Genomic DNA, 21,889 nt, shown 5'->3' on the forward strand with positions numbered 1-21,889 from the left:
ACATGTCATCGTATCCCAACTGTGTAGAAACAGCTCATGCTGTTGATCACTGGATTGTCTGGTCCACACTCAACTATTTACAGACTGCCACCACATAGCTGGAATATTGCTGAGTGCGGCGTTAGACAATAAACAAATGACGTGCATAACAGAAGACACGATTGACTACCATAACCAGATGTGACAGTTATAACGAACAGCCTAGAATTAGTCTTCAGCAACCTATGATTGTCGTAAGAGGCGACTAACGGGACTGGGTAGTCAGGTGCTTTGACTTGGTTGACACAACATCATATCCCAACTGCGTAGATAGAGGTTCATGATGTTGATCACTGGATTGTCTGGTCCAGACTTGATTATTTAGAGACCGCCGCTATACACTATAGCGGGAATATTGCTGAGTGCGGCATTAAACAACAACCAACCAACTTATCATCAGGTGGTTAGGATTATAATGAGAGGACTGACCACAGGCATCATTGTAACCTAACACAAGCACGTTTCATTTCTCCCAATACAAATTACACTGTATCACTTGTCATGATTCATCATTCTGACACACTGAACCACAGAAACTGCGTTTCATGACAACATGAGGAAGAAAGACAGTTGAAGGGAGTAAAGAAATAGAATATATCCCAATAACTCCAATTACTCTCACAGATCACATTTCCCATGTTTAATGAAAACTGGAAAGAATGACAAGGACATTTTGTTTATTGAAGTTGAATTTTCCCCCATATGATAATCACTACTTTTCTCATCTATCATTCTGACAGAATCTGGCACATTTTCCAAAATGGTTGTGTTCAAGAAGTAAAGTATACTCTGGCTAAGTCTCAAGGTCTTTGAACCATAATAATTTCTTTTCCGCCAAGCCGTTGCAATAATTCTCAAGTCGGTAACTAACGGCAACTACTCTAATGGTACCATGGTAATGAAGCAAGTCTAGATTCCCCACTGGTCTGAATCTCCCATCTCACCAGGGCTCTTTTCAATTTAAATGCAGTAGCTTATTTCCATCAAAATTGTATTCCTCCAGAGACTGTTAGTCTGAGGTCTGCCAAGCAATCCAGTTTCTATCTTTTTCTATACTAGTGGAATAATATGCTGAAAATGAATTATTAAAACTTAACTTTCATGAGAAATACTTACTAAGTAAGATAATAAATAATGCCAATTTTCTGTATTGGTTCAGTTCTAGAAGCAGGTTCAGAAGGATGCACCATATATGGGATACATGATGTAAAGACTCACAAAGAGTTGACGTAATGGTTTCAGGACAGTGTTGTATGACAGTTTAATTAAGAGAATGTATCAGGGATGCCACGATACATCGATACTTTTTCTAAGACGATACAATTACCGATACATTCAAAACTGTATCGATATTTAGTTTTGAAAGTATCGGTTTAAATATGTTTATGTATTGTTTACATTTTGCAATTGTTTTTTGATGTTATGAGAGCTATAAATGATTATTTTTCATGTACAAAGATGGGAAATTAGAACTCTTTAATCTCTGAGAATCAAAAATGTTGATCTTTTCATGGACAATTATAAAATATGAAATATTAATGTTCAAAATGTAACTAAATTTATGCAATAATGCCGCGAAAATAGGTATTGTGATACATATCAAATCGTCACATGGGTATCGTGATACGTATCGATTCATGAAACTTATGTATCGTGACATCCCTAAATTGTATGTCAACTCTTTTCATGCCACCCTCAATATAAAACATTACCAGTCCCAAGAAAATGTTCAAATTTAGAAAGTTGAAACAAATTTTGGCAACATCTCTCCCTTGCTATATCATTTTTTCATGACACTTGAGACCTTATATCCAACCCACCCTTCTAAAAGAAATACTCATACTGTGATAGACCAGTAAAATCCAGGTTAGAACTGATCTTAACCAGCCCATGCTTGTCGTAGGAGGCAACGGGATCAGGTGGTCAGGCTCGCTGATTTGGTAGACGCGTCATCATATTCCAATGCTGGAACGATGCTCCTGCTGTTGACCACTGGATTGTCTGGTCTGGATGCGATTATTTACACACCACTGCCATATAGCTGGTATATTGTTCAGTGCGGAGGTGACCGCCTCCGTGGTGTAGTGGTTAGAGCGTCCTGCCCGAGAGCGGAAGGTCGTGGGTTCGATCCCCGACCGCGTCATACCAAAAGACGTTAAAATATGGTACTTGTAGGTCCCTGCCTGGCGCTCGGCATTAATGGGTACAACAAGGACTGGTCGGCTCGGAGTCAGTATAATGTGTCTGAGTGGGGTATTCATGCTTCACTGCGGCATGGTATCTCAGTGGGCTAGCACTATAAAACCAGCTTAAGTCTGGGCTAGTACAAGCAGCCGCACTTACACATACACACGCATGCACGTCGTCATATGAGCGAAATATTCCCAAGCACGACGTAAAACCCAATTTCACCTCACCTCAGTGCGGAGGTAAACAACAAACAAACAAAACATGACCCCTGAGAACTTATCCCCTCTCCGCTTTTGCCCCTTCTCCACCCTATAACAATTACCAGCCACTCATGCCTGATATAACCAAAATGTTTGTTCAAAGTAGTGTTGAAGCTAATTCACTCTCTTGTTCACTGACGCATGTCTTTCCACATTTTCCCAAATGACCTTGACATTTGTTTCTGTTTGTGTGTATTTGACACACTCCTTTTAACACTATACTCCAGCTATCATGAGGTCTCTTAATAATCAAGTCAGGATTATTAACATAATCAAGTGATTGACATCATGAGCATCTGTCCACAAAACTGTGATATGATGAAATGCAATCAACGAAGCCTGACCACCCAATCCATTTAGTCATCTCTAATAGGAGCGGTGGGGTAGGCTAGTGGTTAAAGCATTGACTCATCACGCCGAAGACCCGGGTTCTATTCCCCACATGGGTACAATGTGTGAAGCCCATTTCTGGTGTCCCCCACCATGATATTCCTGGAATACTGCTAAAAGCAGCGTTAATCTAAAACTCACTCATTCACTCTAATGAGAATCAAAAATGCCCGGGGACCTACATTTTCTAATTACCAAATATTTAAAAGCTAAGAAACTATTCACTTCTAACTCTGCTGAAGCGATTAACCTATTCAACATTATAACCAGTGGAATGCTGGGATACCATCAAGAGGAATGATACAACATGGTAAATATTCCACGATCAAAGACATTCCATCTGATGTTATTCAATAGTGAGTCACTCTCTCCACTCAAACATAGATAATGACATTATTAGTTGTATCTGGCGGCCTGTTAACGTCTTTATCAGGGTAATGAAGGATGAAATGATGCACCATTATGCAACTTACTGTGGCCTACATCAGCAACCTTGAGACAGACCTTGCTCCTGTCGCAGGTTGTTGATGGAGGTGGATCTCAAGAATTGAGATAATGCCACATTGGTAATTGTTTGTTTGATTGGCATTCTTGTGGTTGTGAGTCAATAATGAAGCATATGACTTTATGGAGAAAAACTTCTTGTTTATTGCATAGAGTGACATTTCGGTATAGAGCCTTACACCGTTATCAAGTTAAAGTTTTAAGTTTAAAGAATCTGCACCGAGACATCACTCTATGCAATAAACAAGAATTTATTTCCATAATTATTATCCATTATTGCTCCATTCGTAGCTTCTCCATGACAACCATCGTCTTAAAATCTAGATGTATACCAGTTGATAATAAAACTACATTTCTCTTCAACATATTGGCCCTTTTTGTTCATCATATTTTTCTCACACATCTCATTATGCCGGAAATATCAAACCTGTAATAAATTAGAAACTGATAAACAGATTATTGTATTGGAAAGTAAGTCACTGTCTGTTAGATAAAAGATATATTGATTCAAGTTTTGAACTCAGCCAAAAACTTTCAAATTGTTATTAGTGACAGCTGTTCAGAAGAATGAGGTCAGTCTGTTATAAATATTTATAACGTTCATCTTTCTATATACCAATGCATTATTGTTGTGACAAACAACTAAATGTATAGCTAATTTCATGTGAATAAACATATAACATTGTATAATGTTCCATATGGTCCATCTCCATGACGACCATTGTCGTATATTCCAGATGTCAACACCAGCTGATTATAGGAAAAAATACATTTCTCAGAATGCCGTTTTTCATGCCTCATCATGTCTATACCTTCCTGAGAACAAAAACACATGTAATGTGACTTGTGATAATTAAGTTGTCGAGATTTTCTTAGCATTTTAGCAATACCATTTTCCGCCTTGACAATTAATGAGTTTACCACTTGTCCCAATAATGAGGATGATGAAACTTGCAGCATAAGAATGTTTGTACGATTTCTGTTTCCATTTTGCCTTTGCTCCTGACCTTGGTGACTCTCAAACATTACCTTGAAACAGATTGCCAATATGACAAATGTGCTCTATGTACACTATGTACACTAATGTGTGATACAGCCTTTGAAATTCATACTATAAGTCCCCTTCCCAAGATAACTAAATTGTGCTCAGACAAGAAAATGCAAGGACAGGTATTTGTCACTGTTTAGTTAGCATTTGAGGGCTATACCTCTCACTTATTTAACAGTGGGACTCTTAGTGTAAACCTAGTTTTGTCAGGAACCAGATTAAGTTATGTCTGTCCATGGATCTAGGAAGCTGGTTGTTGTTGGCAGTGTACATTAGCTCCTCACATTACTAGCACTAGTAAATTATAACCTCAGGCTTACAGGGCATCCTATTAGGTCTCTGTTAGGAGTTTTGAAAGGTTGGCGTCATGTAACACGATGCTGCGTTTGTAAAATGATCAGAGCATTACAATAGACTCAAAGTGTAGATACGTATATTGAGACTATTCCACAGATGAAATCCCAAACACTACAAGGGGAAAGTTTCGGGGGGTTTTATGCACTCATCAATATTCTTGCTCTATGATGGCGGTCAGTAACTAAACAAGTATTGACCAAACAATCCATTGATTAATATCATGACCATCTGATTCTGGTCATTGACATAAAACTAAGAAATATTTGCTGAGGACCATTTCAAGAGATTACCATAAGTGCTAAAAGAGGGTAGAAGAAAGACGCTGATCCATTGTGAAATATTGAAAGCAGAAGAGGCAACTAACAGGATTGGGTGGTCATCCCAACTGCACAGATTAATGCCCATGCTGTTGGTCAATGGATGTCTGGTTAATATTTTGGTGTTCAAAGAACACAGACTTCAGCTGGAACACAGAATGATGCCAGGAACTGTGAATCAGTGAATCTGATAACTGGTAATTCTTGTCATGAAGTACGACAAAATATTATTATCAGACCGAGAATAATTTTGTTATAATGACATTTCCTATAGTCAATACCAAAATCTTAAGCATGACAGGGGTGGCGGGGTAGCCTAGTGGTTAAAGCGTTTCCTCATCACGCCGAAAACACGGGTGTGATTCCCCACATGGGTACAATGTGTCAAGCCCATTTCTGGTGCCCCCGCCGCCATAATATGGCTGGAATATTGCTAAAAACGACATAAACCAAACTCACTCACTCACTTCAGCATTACAACTTTATATTGAGCAGTTGGTGCAACCTCTTTTTTATCTGGTGCCACAAGGTTATTACCTAAGGTTGTACCAGGTGTAAGCAGGTTTCAATTCCTTGAAACAAGCCTTGTTTGAATCTGGCCATGGCTGCCAAATGGGCCAAGCCTAGACTCCCTTTAAAGAGCAGCCTTCAAGCAGAACCCTGTCTTGCCAAACCTCTGTAATGAAATGTTATCAGTGACAGAGAAACACCAAACTTCCAACCTTATTTCAGAGACACTGTGCACACAAGAAACCAAGTCATATGTTACAAACAACTATTAATCAGTAAGCAAAACTACCTTCTGCAAAACTCATCACAGAAGGAACAGACACAAGCATCCATTACCATATTTCCTTGTGTATGGCGCTCACCTTCCCACCCACCCAAAAAACTACTGTTGTGTGAGTGGTAGACACCAATTCCGTTCAACTAGTTGGCAGGTCTATATAATCAAGGTAAAATAATTAGATTTGGGGCTAAAAACAACCTGTCAGTCTAATTGTTAATAGTCTCTGACAAAAACACTAATTAGCCCTGTCTATCCTTGTGTTTAGTAACGCTTTGGCATAATATATGCATAAGATGAATTTTGATACATTTCTTAACCAATCCAAAGTGATAGCTTGTCAATAATTACATGCTGAAAATATGTAAGTAAATCCTGTTATATTCAGTTCTGCTCATTAAATGTGTATATTGTATATCTGAACATAAATGTGTCAATCTTAAAAATTCTGTACAAAATTTCATCAAACAGTTTTTCACGGGTACATAAATTTTGTGTGTGCTGATTGGTGTGTTTTTTCACAGCAATAATGATTATAATACTGTTCTTTTGCCATGAAATACATGAGTTTTCTGATAATGCAAAAGCTAAGTTGTCAGATAATGGAGTGAGTGAGTGAGTTTAGTTTTATGCCACACTCAGCAATATTCCATCTATATGGCGGCGGTCTGTAAATAATCGAGTCTGGACCAGACAATCCAGTGATCAACAGCATGAGCATCGATCTGCGCAATTGGGAACTGATGACATGTGTCAACCAAGTCAGTGAGCCTGACCACCCGATCCCGTCAGTCGCCTCTTACGACAAGCATAGTCGCCTTTTGTTGCAAGCATGGGTTGCTGAAGACCTATTCTACCCCGGATCTTCATGGGTCGATACATAAATGAATTGGAGTGAGTGAGTCTTTTTGTCGCTTTTAGCAATATTCCAGCAATATCATGGCAGGGGAAACCAGAAATAGGCTTCTCACATTGTACCCATGTGGGAGATCGAACAAGCTGGTCTCGTCGAACCGGGTCTTGATTGTGGCAAGCGAATGCTTTAACCACTAGGCTACCCCACTGCACCCATAATGGATTGGCACTAGTTATAGGTCTATGGAAAGAACAAAAAAGACGTCATAGTGTGCTACACTGTCTCTGGTGAATCTCCACACAATCTTTTATCGCTTGCTATTTTGAAAGCCCAACTCAAAGCCCTTTCTTCTAAATTGCTTTCAGTTCTAGCGATCTTTGATAAAGTTAAGACAAGGGAGCACTACATAACACTGCCTGTATTTTTAGATTTTTGAAAGCTTAGATCAAGATGCTCCATATTGTTTGTTGTGGAGAAAACAGTATCACACAGAAGTCCCTTATGAGTTAACAAACACAACATGAAACTTCTCTGTATGATTAAGTTGTGTCCAATGCTTTATAAAGCTATTTGAATTTGAATTTCAAAATGAATTAAATTTGGCACTGATTATTTCTAATGTGAGGAAAGCCCCAAGTGATACAGGTTTCATTTACCACTTTGGTGAATCCAGTGAGTTTGATTATGGTGCTGACAAACGTAGATAGATAAGGGCAAACAAGACTTTGATCCCATGATCGCTGGTTTCTGGCTTGACCCAGGGATGGACATCTTACAACAAATCACAGCACCTTTATAAGCCTGTCTCAAAGTCCCTGAACCACATTATTTCCCCTTCCGCCCAGCCCTTTCTACAATGTTAAAGACCTATATGTAGTCTGCCATACAGACCCTGAAACAAATATATCCAAGAAATTCCATGCAAGTCTTAATATGTTTCAAGTCTAGATTTCCACAGTTTCTGAAAATGAAGAAAGTCTCTGGGCTCCTTTTCATTATATTGAATTATCATTATTTATCTTTTTTTGTGTGTGTGTAAAATATGTTCATTTTAGAGACTAGATGTTAGTCTACCCTAAATGAAGCAAGTCTAGATTTCTTGAATCTCCCAACTCACTGGGGCTCCTTTTCAATTTAAATGGAATTAATTGTTTCCATCAAAATCATATATTCAGAGACTAAGCATTTGTCTACACCTTTATAAGACTATGAGGTCCCCTCACTTTAAGTGGTGGTCCGATTAATTGAAATAATCGAAGATTGGTCGCAATGACAAAACGACCAAGCAATCGATCATGTTTTTTCATAATCGAACACAAACAATTTTGGACCACTTGTTTGCAATAACAATATTTTTCAAAGGTTGATTTTGTCTCGACATTGCATAAGCACTACAAGCTCGTTCCAAGTCATGATTAAGTTTATCTTAACAACTCCAGGAAATGAATGTTCCTAACAAACTAGTCATCCTTTAAAGATGTGAAATTTGCAAATGCAGTTTGCGCAATTTGCGAAAAAAACCGAGAGAACTACATGTTTTTTCTTTATTTTTTTGTGCATTAACAAACATAACCAGGAAAATTTGATAAATGACGCTAACCAATTATTTTCGATGATAGATCGGTTGTAATGAACCAATCATCAATTATGAGATTTACACCAATTCCCAACACTACCCCTCACACAGTAATCCCCGGCTGGTCCAGAAGGTGATTAGGGATGCACTGGGCCCTTAAAACAGCAAACAAAGAAAAAGCATGCAATGTACATTCAGGAATTGATACTTTCCATCCCTCTCATTAATGACAGGTACTTGGACCTTACTCCTGGCCGGAGCATTGAAATCTACAGAAATAGATGGGACATTTGATAAAATAGACCCATTATAATGGTGTATATGCAAGTGAGAGTCCTAAACCTTATCATCAAATGTAAACTATTGCACCTTTCTTCTGAATCTGGAAGTTCTTGTGCGTACACTATGCAGATGACCGATATCTCATCTAGATAATGTTTGAAATGTGTTTTCTTTTATTGCATGATAAATGTTAAATATGAAAATAGCTGACACTGGCATGCTGCACTGATACAGTGTTAGTGATTCACAAATGCCATTGGGTGGGTACTTGCAGTTGGACCTGCATGTTCAACACATACACAGGTGGCCGGGATGTGGAAATAGACAGGTCATTACCACTGACAAGATGTCTGAGTGAGTGAGTGAGTGAGTTGAGTTGAGTTGAGTTGAGTTGAGTTGAGTTGAGTTGAGTTGAGTTGAGTTGAGTTGAGTTGAGTTGAGTTGAGTTGAGTTGAGTTGAGTTGAGTTGAGTTGAGTGAGTGAGTGAGTGAGTGAGTGAGTGAGTGAGTGAGTGAGTGAGTGAGTGAGTGAGTGAGTGACATAAACCAGATGGCACCACTACTGATCCTTACTCTCAGAGTGGAATGACAAATGTGAGTTCCAAACATGACCATAATCACAAACTACACTCTTACCAGCTCTCATAGCCACAAAGTACTGGGCCTTGTCTGAAATCAGTACATTTGGATGCACAGGAGTAAATTTCTATATCATGTCTCACAGCTGAAAAGGCATTTTTTTAGCAATATTCCACACTTGTCATTCAGAAACACCAGAAGGGCACAAAGCCTGGACAAAGACAATGGAGAAACAGATACATCTGACTTAGTCAGTTACTTCACCACGAATGACAACAAACCTTTTATGATAGCACCCTACCAAGTTTCTGCCCTTGTATGGCTGACATCTTTACACCTCTCTTATAAAGAAGTGGTAGACTTGCACACTTTCTAACTGTCTAAGGCAACAATCATTAGTTCAAGTTGTAAATCCTAGATTAAAAAAAGAACAATCTGTCCCTGATTAAGCCAGCCTTGCTGCCCCCTTATCAGGACTTTTAAGGATAGAAGTGTTCTACATCCATAGACCAGAGACCAATAACTGATGGTATAGGATCTCTGCAAGGACGTATTATTCAGTACAACCTTGAAGCAAGGCTATAGAAGCCTGTACTATCCACAAGGTGGTGATTAATGGCTTGGGGCACAGGGCAGTGTTGTATCATGTGTATGATTATGCCAGGTTGAAATGCCACTCAGTCTTACAGGAAACATACCCACGTCATGACAGATGCACGCTTGTGTAATGTTACTTCAGGGGAAACAGACAGGATCATTAGCCTATTGTGTCCGCCATCACAAATTCCACAGTCATTATATGAAATGCTATTATATAATGTGAAATTGTTGTCCATTTTGCATGCCTACGTTTGTCTTGTGTTTCAGAAATGCATGTTGACTATGATGTCTCCTTCCAATACTGTATTTTGGTAAAAATGTGCAAGAGCATTCAGAGAGTGTGTATGGTTTTAAACCGCTTTTAGCAATATTCCAACAATATCATGGCTGGTGACACCAGAAATAGGCTTCATATATTGTACCCATGTGGGGAATCAACCCGGGTCTTCGGTGTTACATGCCAACGCTTCAACCACTAGGCTACCCTACTGCCCCACAAGATGTCTCCTTCCAATACTTTATTTAGGTAAATATGTGCAAGAACATTAAGAATGATTATTGAGATAAAATTGTACATGGCACCTTTAAGACAAGAAAGGAAATAGCTGGAGAGTTTATCTGAAATTTCAATATACAAACACACATAATATAATGTCTACTCGCTCTGCTGTGCCTTGGGAAAAAATGACTGAAGAAGCTAACAATGTTTGGATGCCATTTCGAAAGACTTCCACCATTTGACATTATGCAGTGCATTGTCAGCATTATCTATGTTAACTCAGCCACATGCTTCTCTGCTGGGCTAATATTAGCCTGATGTCAACAGTTGTAAGCTGTACATAAACCCCCTACCACTTTTCACATTTGCCATGCTAGCCTGTCTCACAGTCCCTAAACCATATTTTTTTCCTGCCATACAGTCCTACCTGTCCTGCAAAAGTTTAAATGAAGCAAGTCTAGATTTTACTAAGGTTCCGAATCTCCCACCTCACTAAAGCTCCTTTTCAATTTAAATGGAGTTCTTTTGTTCAATTAAAATTACGTTATTTGAGACTAAGTGTTAGTCTATTGTCATGCCTGCATTTTCATCTTTTCTACTTTATTTGATACCAACAGTATTCTTGAAGATCCAAACATGTCTGTCTGTAAGTTATCTGTAAACAAAGCCATTTTGAGGTTGAATCAAAATAACATTATTAGAGAATTAAAATAACATTATTAGAGACAAAGCGTTATTCTATTGCCATGCCTGCATTTTCATCTTTCCTACTTTACATGATACCAACAGTATTCTTGAAGATCCAAACATGTCTGTCTGTAAGTAATCTGTAAACAAAGTCATTTTTGGGTTGAAATAAAATAACATTATTAGAGACGAAGTGTTATTCTATTGCCATGCCTGCATTTTCATCTTTCCTACTTTACATGATACCAACAGTATTCTTGCAGATCCAAACATGTCTGTCTGTAAGTAATCTGTAAACAAAGCCATTTTTGGTTGAATTAAAATAACATTATTAGAGACAAAGCGTTATTCTATTGCCATGCCTGCATTTTCATCTTTCCTACTTTACATGATACCAACAGTATTCTTGCAGATCCAAACATGTCTGTCTGAAAGTAATCTGTAAACAATGCCATCTATTATGTTGCTTGTATCTGGGCGAGCATCAGACTTAACTGGAACTGACACAGAGCGTTAGGAGCTATGAACATGAAAGTAACTGTATAATTGCAAAATGTGGCAGGTTTACTGCAATGATCTCAAACTGTTCATCTGGGTTGCTGGTAACTGGCCAATCTGGGGGTGTAACGCCATAGCAACACAACTGGAAACATGTGCCAGTATATCAATAGTTAGAACAGTCTGACATCACTGTGAGATGATCCCGGTAGACACTTGTTTGTTGATAGCTTGCTCGTAGCCAGCTGCATCTACTTCAATGTGAACGTCCATTGAGAGGTGACCAATAGGCTTCAGGACTCATGATGTACAAGTAATATGAACCAATTCTGACACATTTTTAGTGCCATGAAGACCAATTAGTAATATGAACCAGTTCTGACACTATCGCCATGATTAGTAGACCAGCTTGTAATACAAACCAATTCTGACGATGTTATCATGATTAGAAAACCAACTTGTTATACCAACCAGTTCTGACGCTATGATGATTAGAAGACCAACTTGTTATACAAACCAATTCTGACGCTATTATCATGATTAGAAGATCAGCTTGTTATACCAACCAATTCTGACGCTATTATCATGATCAGAAGACCAACTTGTTATACCAACCAATTCTGACGCTATCACCATGATCAGAAGATCAGCTTGTTATACCAACCAATTCTGACGCTATTATCATGATTAGAAGACCAACTTGTTATACCAACCAATTCTGACGCTATTATCATGATTAGAAGACCAACTTGTTATACCAACCAATTCTGATGCTATCACCATGATCAGAAGATCAGCTTGTTATACCAACCAATTCTGACGCTATCATCATGATCAGAAGACCAACTTGTTATACCAACCAATTCTGACGCTATCATCATGATCAGAAGATCAGCTTGTTATACCAACCAATTCTGACTCTATTATCATGATCAGAAGATCAGCTTGTTATACCAACCAATTCTGACGCTATTTACCATGATTAGAAGACCAACTTGTTATACCAACCAATTCTGAGGCTTATTACCATGATTAGAAGACCAACTTTTTATTCCAACCAATTCTGACGCTATTTACCATGATTAGAAGACCTGAACTTGTTATACTAACCATTTCTAGTAATTTTTAATCTTATTTATTTGTCAAGTTACTGATCTATACTGGAAACTTGATTCTTATGTACAGCATGACTTCTGATACAAATGTGCAAAATGTCAGAACCTGGTGCAAAAACAAAAGTTTAGTTAAATTTGTTTTCTTAATAAGTGCTCAAATTTCTTTCTGAAATTTAGGGGCAGGACAATTATACTTTAAAAGTAGCAGCTAAGCCAGAATGTTAAAAGATACATATTTTTGTTTACTTCCTCATATTATAATCATGAGCGGAGTACAAGGCCACACAAGGCCATACAAGGCCACACAAGGCCATGCAAGGCCACGCAAGGCCACACAAGGCCATGCCAAGGCCATGCAAGGCCACTCAAGGACACGCAAGGACACGCAAGGACACACAAGGCCACACAAGGATACCGTGTCTGACCACCCTTAAGACAAACATTCTATATAGTTGCTGGGAATCTATTTTCAACCAGAATCGCTATAGGGAGGTAAATTAATTTGACATAGATCACGTTGATAGTGTCTCTAACAGACCCCTGAGCACAGTCCATATATAACTATATCAGTCTCATCACCTTCTCAGATCTACCATCCCATTCTCTCCCACCTTTCCACAAATGGAAACAGGAGACTCAGTGTTTCAGTTGTGGTATTATATTAAACATTATACAGAACTCAATTTCAGGGACCATATCGTGTTCTTCTGATCTGAGACTAACGGCCTATAAGGGACTAACCATTCGATATTTGAAGTTGGAGGGAATATTGTATAGAGACGATATTTTCAATTACAGCTGCCAAACCCTATATTCTCTTTCATTAACACAATAAGTTTAAATTACTATATTCTGTGACTGCTGGACAGAGTACCAGCAAATTAAGGCAATATAATATGTTGTTGAAATAATCTCAGGCACAACACATTGGATGATATTATTAGACAGTTACTTTGTATGTTTGTTGCTTAACGCCACACTCAGCAATATTCCAGCTATATATCACGTCCGTCCATAAATAATCGAGTCTGAGTGAGTAAGTTTAGTTTTATGCCGCACTCAGCAATATTCCAGCTATATAGCGGCGGTCTGTAAATAATCGAGTCTGGACCAGACAATCCAGTGATCAACAATGTGATCTCTGACAGATGTATCTCCCAGCAAACAATTTCCTGTTGTCATAATGTTGATGCAACGTCATGCTTTCGTTGTTATATCTTTATTCTGTGGTCTCCCATGTATGTTTGTCACAACCATGTACCCTGACATTGTGATACATCAGTTCTACGTTGCCACAAGCTAAAGTTATTTGATACTAAAGTATTTTATGTTTTCTTAACGTTTATTTAACGTTAATAGCTGAATAGTTTTCCCTGTAGTGAACTGGGTACATAAGAAATAAAGCAGAAATTCACTTCAATATTTATTCCTCAAGTTGCATGTTGTTTTGGTCATGTGTTTTCTGAAACTGTAGCTGAATAGTGAAGAAAGAATCTCAAAGTGAAAAGTTTTAGAGAAAACTCTATCATGACAAGTTATGAGAAACAATGTTTTAACTTTGGGAGGAGCCCAAAGCCTAACATTTCATCAACGTAAATTTGCAACGTTGTTATTATGTTGTGACAATGTTATAAAAGGATGTAATACTAATGTTGAGACAACGTTGCGTCATGATGTTACCAATCTACAACCTTCTCACAACGTCGCGATAACACGTCATTGGTTCCCAATTGTGTAGATCGATGCTCATGCTGTTGATCACTGGATTGTCTGATCCAGACTCGATTATTTACGTACCACCACCATATAGCTGGAATATTACTGAGTGCGGCGTAAAGCTAAACTCATTCACACTCACTTGTATTCTCAAACAGAAAGCACCATTAGCTTTATATATCTAAAGTAACCAGTAAGGTTCAAAGTTTTAAAAGCTGTGATGAAAAAGCTATATTTACCTCTGAATATAACATTTTATTGCACATAACATTCAACTGGAATGATGTTCTCTCGAACTGGCGTTTCCCAACAAGCCTACTTAGTACTTCACGCTAACTTCTTGATCTCAACGTATTACAGGTTGACTGCACATGGGTGGAGACAGTGAAATGCTTATCGAAGCTCCCAATACAGAATGCAAATAAGAGCTGAAGTCACTTTCCGGCGCAGTCAGTTTGTTCATGCAAGCGTTTAAAACAAGCAGTTATGACTGTCACCAGAGTCATTCTTTTTGGTGGCAAGTTGACATAGACAAAAACATGCTCACCCATGCATGTAGAATAAACATGATAAAAGCAGTTGTGTTGAATATGTAACACTGCTCATCGTGTTCAAAGGATGGCACTAATTTGTGTAACAACATCTGAAACCTGTACAATCTTCGTCTTGACATGACATAACTTGTTTGAATAGCTGTCTTTTTTTTCAGCTTTTGACTTCATTGACGTTCAATGACATAATTATTTATGCTTCACTACACATAAGGTACAATTAGTTGAACAGGTACATACACCATCACTGAATTCACCATACAGTGAGTTCTGTACACAGTGCTGATGTGGAGCTTAGGTTCAACACCATCAGTCAACTTTGGGAAAACAAAGTTAATATTATTTTACATTTACACGTGTACATAAATAGATATTATCATATATCTGTTTGAGCAAAAGAACACTGATTAAATGGCATGGTATCAGTTTAATTATTTTTTTCATTATGCCAGAATCCATTTAAAAAATAACTAGCATCAGGCTTCAGACAAGAGGCTCAAGTGGCAGATAATTTAATCTACATCCACATTTCCGTAATTCTAACTCACAAATAATGTCCCAGCACAGAATTTATGCAGTGGTTTCTTGGAAAGTTATCTGATATATTTTAGTAATATATACCTATAAAGGCAGCATTATAAGCTTACAATATAGGACTTAAGACACCTGACAGCTGAGGACATCCCTTGAGAATTCTAAAACTGATTGAACAATACAAAAAATGCATCTGAAGGATGACATATGTAGATATAAAAGTTATATTTGCCTAAAAACTCATGAAATATATATACGGACAGACCAATTTTATTTCTTGTTTTACAGATTTTTGTCCTCAAAAAAACTAAAGGCAGGAGGAATTTCTTTTTTTAAATCACCAGTCAAAGTAACATTCCTTTTAAATATTAAATTTATTTTACTTTTGGCAATTCATTAAGTGTACATGGGCACAAAACAATCTAATAATAAATTTCATGTAAGTCTACATTTTTGGCCAATAAAAACTTTACAACTTTATTTTTTGAGCAGGAATAAGTAAGGTATTTTTGTTCTTATTCTTGAAGAATTATGACAGGCAGATCCGTAGAACAAAAAATAAAATTGGTCTGGCCTAATAGAAACTTTTCAACAACCAGCTTGCTCAGATTCTGTAATATTATCCAGTTGGATAGTATAAAAAAATAGCATAAAATACACAGTGCCTGTCGATTTTGTTTCTATCCTACAATATTAATCTTCAATCTCCATAATTTAGAAACAAATGATTCAGGGTATGGATTCCCTTGCAAAAATAGAAATAAAATTTATTCGATAAAAGTACTGTATCTTGGAGCACTCATAGATTTGGGATATGTATCTTATCGGACCCAACCATAACATTACATCTCTAATTACCGGTAGCAGAAAGCTGACTCCATGATGACAGAAGTGGTGGTGGTGGAATTGGGTTTAACGTCGTGCTTGAGAATATTTCGCTCATATGACGACGTGTATGCGTGTGTATGTGTATGTGCTGCTGCTTGTACTAGCCCAGACTTAAGCTGGTTTTATAGTGCTAGCCCACTGAGATACCATGCCGCAGTGAAGCATGAATACCCCACTCAGACACATTATACTGACTCCGAGCCGACCAGTCCTTGTTGTACCCATTAATGCCGAGTGCCAGGCAGGGACCAACAAGTACCATATTTTAATGTCTTTTGGTATGACACGGTCTGGGATCGAACCCGTGAGCTTCCACACTCCGTGCGGACGCTCTAACCACTACACCGCGGAGGTGGTCTGATACAGAAGTACAATAGATGTGACATTGTAGAACACTCAGCATGATGTGCTGCTAATCTAGACCAGAGTAGAAGATAGCACTATCTCACAACAATGTAAAGACAAGACAATCTTGATGGGTATGTCTGTTCAAATCAGGGGTTATTCTCTTATCCTTATGAATTCAAAATGTAGGTTACCGTAACACTAGCTAGTGATACAGAACCTGAAACGAAGTTATCCAATACTGCCCATGCAAGTGTCAAATAGTTGGCAAGTCAAGATTATTACAGTTGGATCCTTTCAGAGAGTTTCTGGACTCCATTTTATTACATTTCATTAAGGTAAATTCATTTGACAAGAATGAATGAGTGAGGGAGTTTAGTTTTACACCGCTTTTGGCAATATTCCAGCAATACCACGGCAGGGGACACCAGAAATGGGAGTCATACATTGTACCCATGTGGAAAGTCGAACCTTGGTCTTCAGCGTGACGAGTGAACGCTTTACACTAGGCCACCCCACCACCCACATTTGACTAGACGATGGTCTAAAAATTACTAGTGAGTGTGTATAAGTTGTATTTTCAATTTGATATTAATTGTTGTTTAATACATAGTGTCCAATTAAACATTATAAATAAAATAATGGTACAATAATGAAAATGGATCAGCTTTTTAAACAATATTTTTCATCATGTATATGAAGAAAACATTCAATTTGAAAAAATATTGAATAAGGCTACAACAGTTTTGGAATAGTTTATCTCAAATATCTCAGTAATTAAATAATTTTCCAATCAGTAACAGATGTTTACACACAAGGGACATATGTATACATTGCATTCGAATTATGCAAATATGCTTTCTTTAGATGGATATATCTAAATAAACAGCTGTGTTATTTCAGGATCAATAGAATCAAAGCTGGAATATTTGCATAACCAAATTGATTCGTTTCGTTTCTGTTTTATTACAAAATATTACAAATGTAATAAAAAAAATTATGTAAATTTTATTACATATTATGTAAAGTAAGAAGTCACGTTACTTGTTATCAATGACCAAATGCTAACAAGAAGCTGTGGGTTCCTTATGTTTGAGCATGCACAAGTTATCTCCCTTTCTTAGGTTCTTGGGATGGGGACAAGGGGGTTTAAAATCTAAACTGCATAAATGTTGAATCTGACCAATGTTTCAGCTTCAAGCAAAACCTCCAGATTTATAGACAAATAGACAGACACAAAGCATCCTGAATGATAAGATGTTTCAGCATATATAAGTCTTGGGTGGTTACTTTAGCTCTGAACTCATGAAAATCCGGGTTAGAATTGGTCTTGAGTAACCCATGCTTGTTGTAAGAGGCGACTAACGGGATCGGGTGGTCAGACTCACTGACTTGGTTGACACGTCATCGTATCCAAATTGCACAGATCGATGCTCATGATGTTGATCAAAGGATTGTCTGGTCCAGACTCGATTATTTACAGACTGCTGCCCCATTGCTATAATATTGATGAGTGCAGTGCTAAGCTACCAACCAACCAACAAATACTTTGGCTTTGGGGTTTTAATCACAAGAAAGTGAACACATTTTACATTAGCTATTTCAAGTAATAAAATCTCTCAGTTATTTAGTTACTTTGAAACAGAGTAGACTAGCAATATACAGCATCACTTACTTTCATCATTCATCAATCAATGCCAGTTTACATTAAAACTCAGGTCCAGAGACTCTATCTACAAAGCATTCACAGAACAATACCTTTGAGAAGCCTGACAAAGTATAGAGTGAGTGAGTGAGTTTGGTTTTACGCCGCTTTTAGCAATATTCCAGCAATATCACCCAGAAATGGGCTTCACACATTGTACCCATATGGGGAATCGAACTCATGTGTTCGGCGTGACGAGCGAACGCTTTAACCACTAGGATACCCCACCACCCGACAGAGTATAGAACTGTGATAAGTTGTAACTAGGGCTGGCTATCAATATAGATCATAGAGATCTATAATCGTTAACTAAATATCAATCGGTTATCGATAAATATTGGAGACATAACTTTGAGCAAAAGAAAGTATTATGAAATGAATATATTTCACATCACTGGTAAGTGGCAACCTGTTTTAGCATGGATTATAAACAAAACAGTATCCTGAACATAATTTAGAAGCAGCCCATGAATAAAGTCCTAAATTTGCATATTGTGTGATAAAATTAAAACTTTTTTATATGTAATGTATTATATTATTGATAACAATTTTCATATCGATAAGCATTAATTCCTATTGACGATATTTCCAATTATCGATCATTTTAGCCAGCCCAAATCATAACACCATGTACACTGTGTGGATCTGGACCCATGTACCTGGCATCAGCATCTGTTGTACAACCTCTGTTATTCTTTATTAATATTTGAGAACCCACAAAAATATCAGTCCTGGATAGCTTCATGTTTAATGAAAACTAGAAAATTATTTGCAATATTTGCTGATATTTTAGTTATTTACTTGATAATACTAGATAACTGCAAGTCATCCTATTTCAGCAACATTAAAGATGCTTTTTAATAATAATAATAATGTCTATTTATATTGCGCTGAGTTCCATCCACAGAGGTGCATGCTCAAGGCGCTACAATAGTCACAAATGAGAAGTTCACGGGAGGAGATAGTTCGTGGGGATAGAACTTTCTAAAGAGAAAGGTTTTTAGGTTGGTTTTGAATGTCTCAAGGGTGGGGGATTCTTTAATGTTCTGAGGTAGTGGGTTCCATAACTGAGGTGCTGCTACTTGAAACGATCTGTTTTCACAATTATAATACTGCACCTATTCAGGCAAGACCTATTCTTTCATACTGAGAAATACAGAGAAAATACAGAAAGGTCTTTCTTACTGAGAAATACAGATAGATCTTTCTTACTGAGAAATACAGAAAGGTCCCCAGCTATGTCTACGCGTTCTTAGAAGAAACAAACTTGACAAGAATGTCTGGCTGGACACTGTTCATTATATCAATCACAGGTTTACCTGCTTAAAGGATTCACACTTAACTGGGCAGTAGAGTAGCCTAGTGGTTAAAGTGTTTGCCCGTCACGCTGAAGACTCGGTTCAATTCCACACATAGGCACAATGTGTGACACTCATTTCTGGTGTTCCCCGTCATGATATTGCTGGAATATTGCTAAAAGCGGCATAAAACTACACTCTCTCACTCACACTTAACTATTATTTTGCCCTCTCATTCAGTTTCAGCACTGCTGAGTAAAAAAATAAACATCACCACAGACCTTTTGCGTTTTAAATGGCTAGTACTGTTTTAAAGCTTAATGACATTTGCACAGTGGATCAGCATGTTTGTCTAACCCTGATGAGAGCATTAGTCATTCAGCTCGTGCTGTGTGTCATGACAAAGCAGCCACACAAGCTTTAACATAATTCATACTTATACAAAGTTAAACAGTTCACATCCACTGTATAACATGAAAAATTAAAATTGAATATTTCCATATTAGCATGGTTAGAGAGCAATTTCCATCTCAAAATTAAACAACTTACAAAAGAACCACTCTCAGTAACTATAAAGTAAATCTGTGCATAACTGCAAAGGTTAAATCAATGCTCCAAAGAATGGCTTGATATGCCATCAGGAAGCAGTATTCAATTACCCACTCACACATGAAACAGCGTGTGTTCAAGTTTCAATGCATGTATTGCTTCATGATATTGATTATGTAACCTTACAATAAAAGCTTGAATTACAATACAATATAGTATTGCTTGAAAATTCAGACCCAATATTGTATACATTTGCACATATATAAATATGAGCAGGTTAGGCAGCTGACTGTGTGTGCTTGCGATTAGGTGCCTGACTCTGAGGGTGTGGGTTTTGAATCCCGCATGGGACTCAACCCCCAAAAAGTACTAGAATTTGTACTTTACTAAGAAAGTGTAATCCCAAATATAACATATATGTTTTATATATACACACGCGAACACACACACACACAAACACATACGCATGTATTTTGAGTCAATATATGCAACTCAAAATTCAAGCTAGTTTGCTAGCCCAAGACAACAAAAATGCAATGAGGACAAAACAAAATCCATTGACTGTGGTCTCATACACTAAATGTACGATTTAAGGGCTATAATTCTAAACCAGGCCTCAATGCTTCAATTTTGCTACAAAATAGAATGAAATAAAACAGAAAAAATGTAAACATGGCAAATTTTGGTTTCATTAAAACAGAACTTACAACAAAATCTGAAGACTAGTGAATTAAAAGTAACTTCAAAATAACTGATTTCTAAGCCTGCATAACCTCTCAAGACGTCACTGAGATCAAAGATACAAGAAACTGATCAAAATCTGTGGATTAATGAATTGCTGTGTTAGGCCTCCCACAATGCTCCATGTCATGTTAGGTCATTGCCCCCAAGGGGCGGACAAACAAGCAATTAGTAACTAAATATATCCTGATTGATCTGCTCCTCCTGTGATTGTCCAGTAATTGTTTATGCTCTGCCAAGCTTCAGTGCCTTGAGATGCTAATTCTCCACAATGTACAGTAGGGTTAATCGGGACTTGTTCTGGTCCTCAATTTACTGCTTAAGTAAACTACCATGAAGAATGTTATACAATAGTCATATATAACTACAGTCATTATGTTGTAGAGTATAAATACATAAGTAAAACTATATTTTTAAAAGAATATTTATTTTTAAGCATTATTAAAATATTATATAAATTATTATGATATAGCATTACTATGCATAGTATTATGATTTAGAATTATACATGTATGTACAATTATATATGTATGTATTATTATAAATACTCACTGTGTATGACTAAGACTTAAATATTCGCTGTGATATTTGGGAGCATACATAAAAAGCCTATTACACTTTAATCATCTACTTATAGATATTATAGTCCTAACTGTCCATGACTCTTCAATTAAATATGGCTGATAAACTTTGTTCATGTTTCAAATTGCTAATAATTATATAGAATACCATGCATATACAACAATGGTTAAAACAACTAATACATCCAACTTGAAATTCCAAACCAGTATGAAATAGTATTCCAGGTTGTCCAAGTATTTAAATACAGGGACATATAGAGATGTCTGTTTCCTTATCTACTTGTTTGTATTTAGTTACTGTCTATTATACATTCTGGTTGCTGCATGTTGTCATCAAGATCATACCCCAAATACCCCAATTCCACAGATCGATGCTCGTGATGTCAATGTACAGCTGG

General features: G+C 37.3%; 2 protein-coding genes and 1 long non-coding RNA gene across 3 annotated transcripts in view; 2 read left to right on the forward strand and 1 right to left on the reverse strand.

Moving 5' to 3' along the window:
- Window positions 1-21,889, reverse strand: part of LOC124275635 (zinc transporter ZIP13-like) — an 80,390-nt gene that overhangs the window by 54,465 nt on the left and 4,036 nt on the right. The gene's annotated exons all lie outside the window — the stretch shown is intronic.
- LOC124275634 (F-box/LRR-repeat protein 7-like) overlaps window positions 1-21,889 on the forward strand; it is a 62,035-nt gene that overhangs the window by 19,416 nt on the left and 20,730 nt on the right.
- Window positions 14,032-18,426, forward strand: LOC124275637. The gene is made up of 3 exons (XR_006898325.1): window positions 14,032-14,132; window positions 14,781-14,791; window positions 18,403-18,426. It is a non-coding gene; the product is annotated as an uncharacterized LOC124275637 (long non-coding RNA).

Source organism: Haliotis rubra, unplaced genomic scaffold (genome assembly GCF_003918875.1).
Source record: "Haliotis rubra isolate DU_JTF1 unplaced genomic scaffold, ASM391887v1 Scf200, whole genome shotgun sequence".
NCBI lineage: Eukaryota > Metazoa > Mollusca > Gastropoda > Lepetellida > Haliotidae > Haliotis > Haliotis rubra.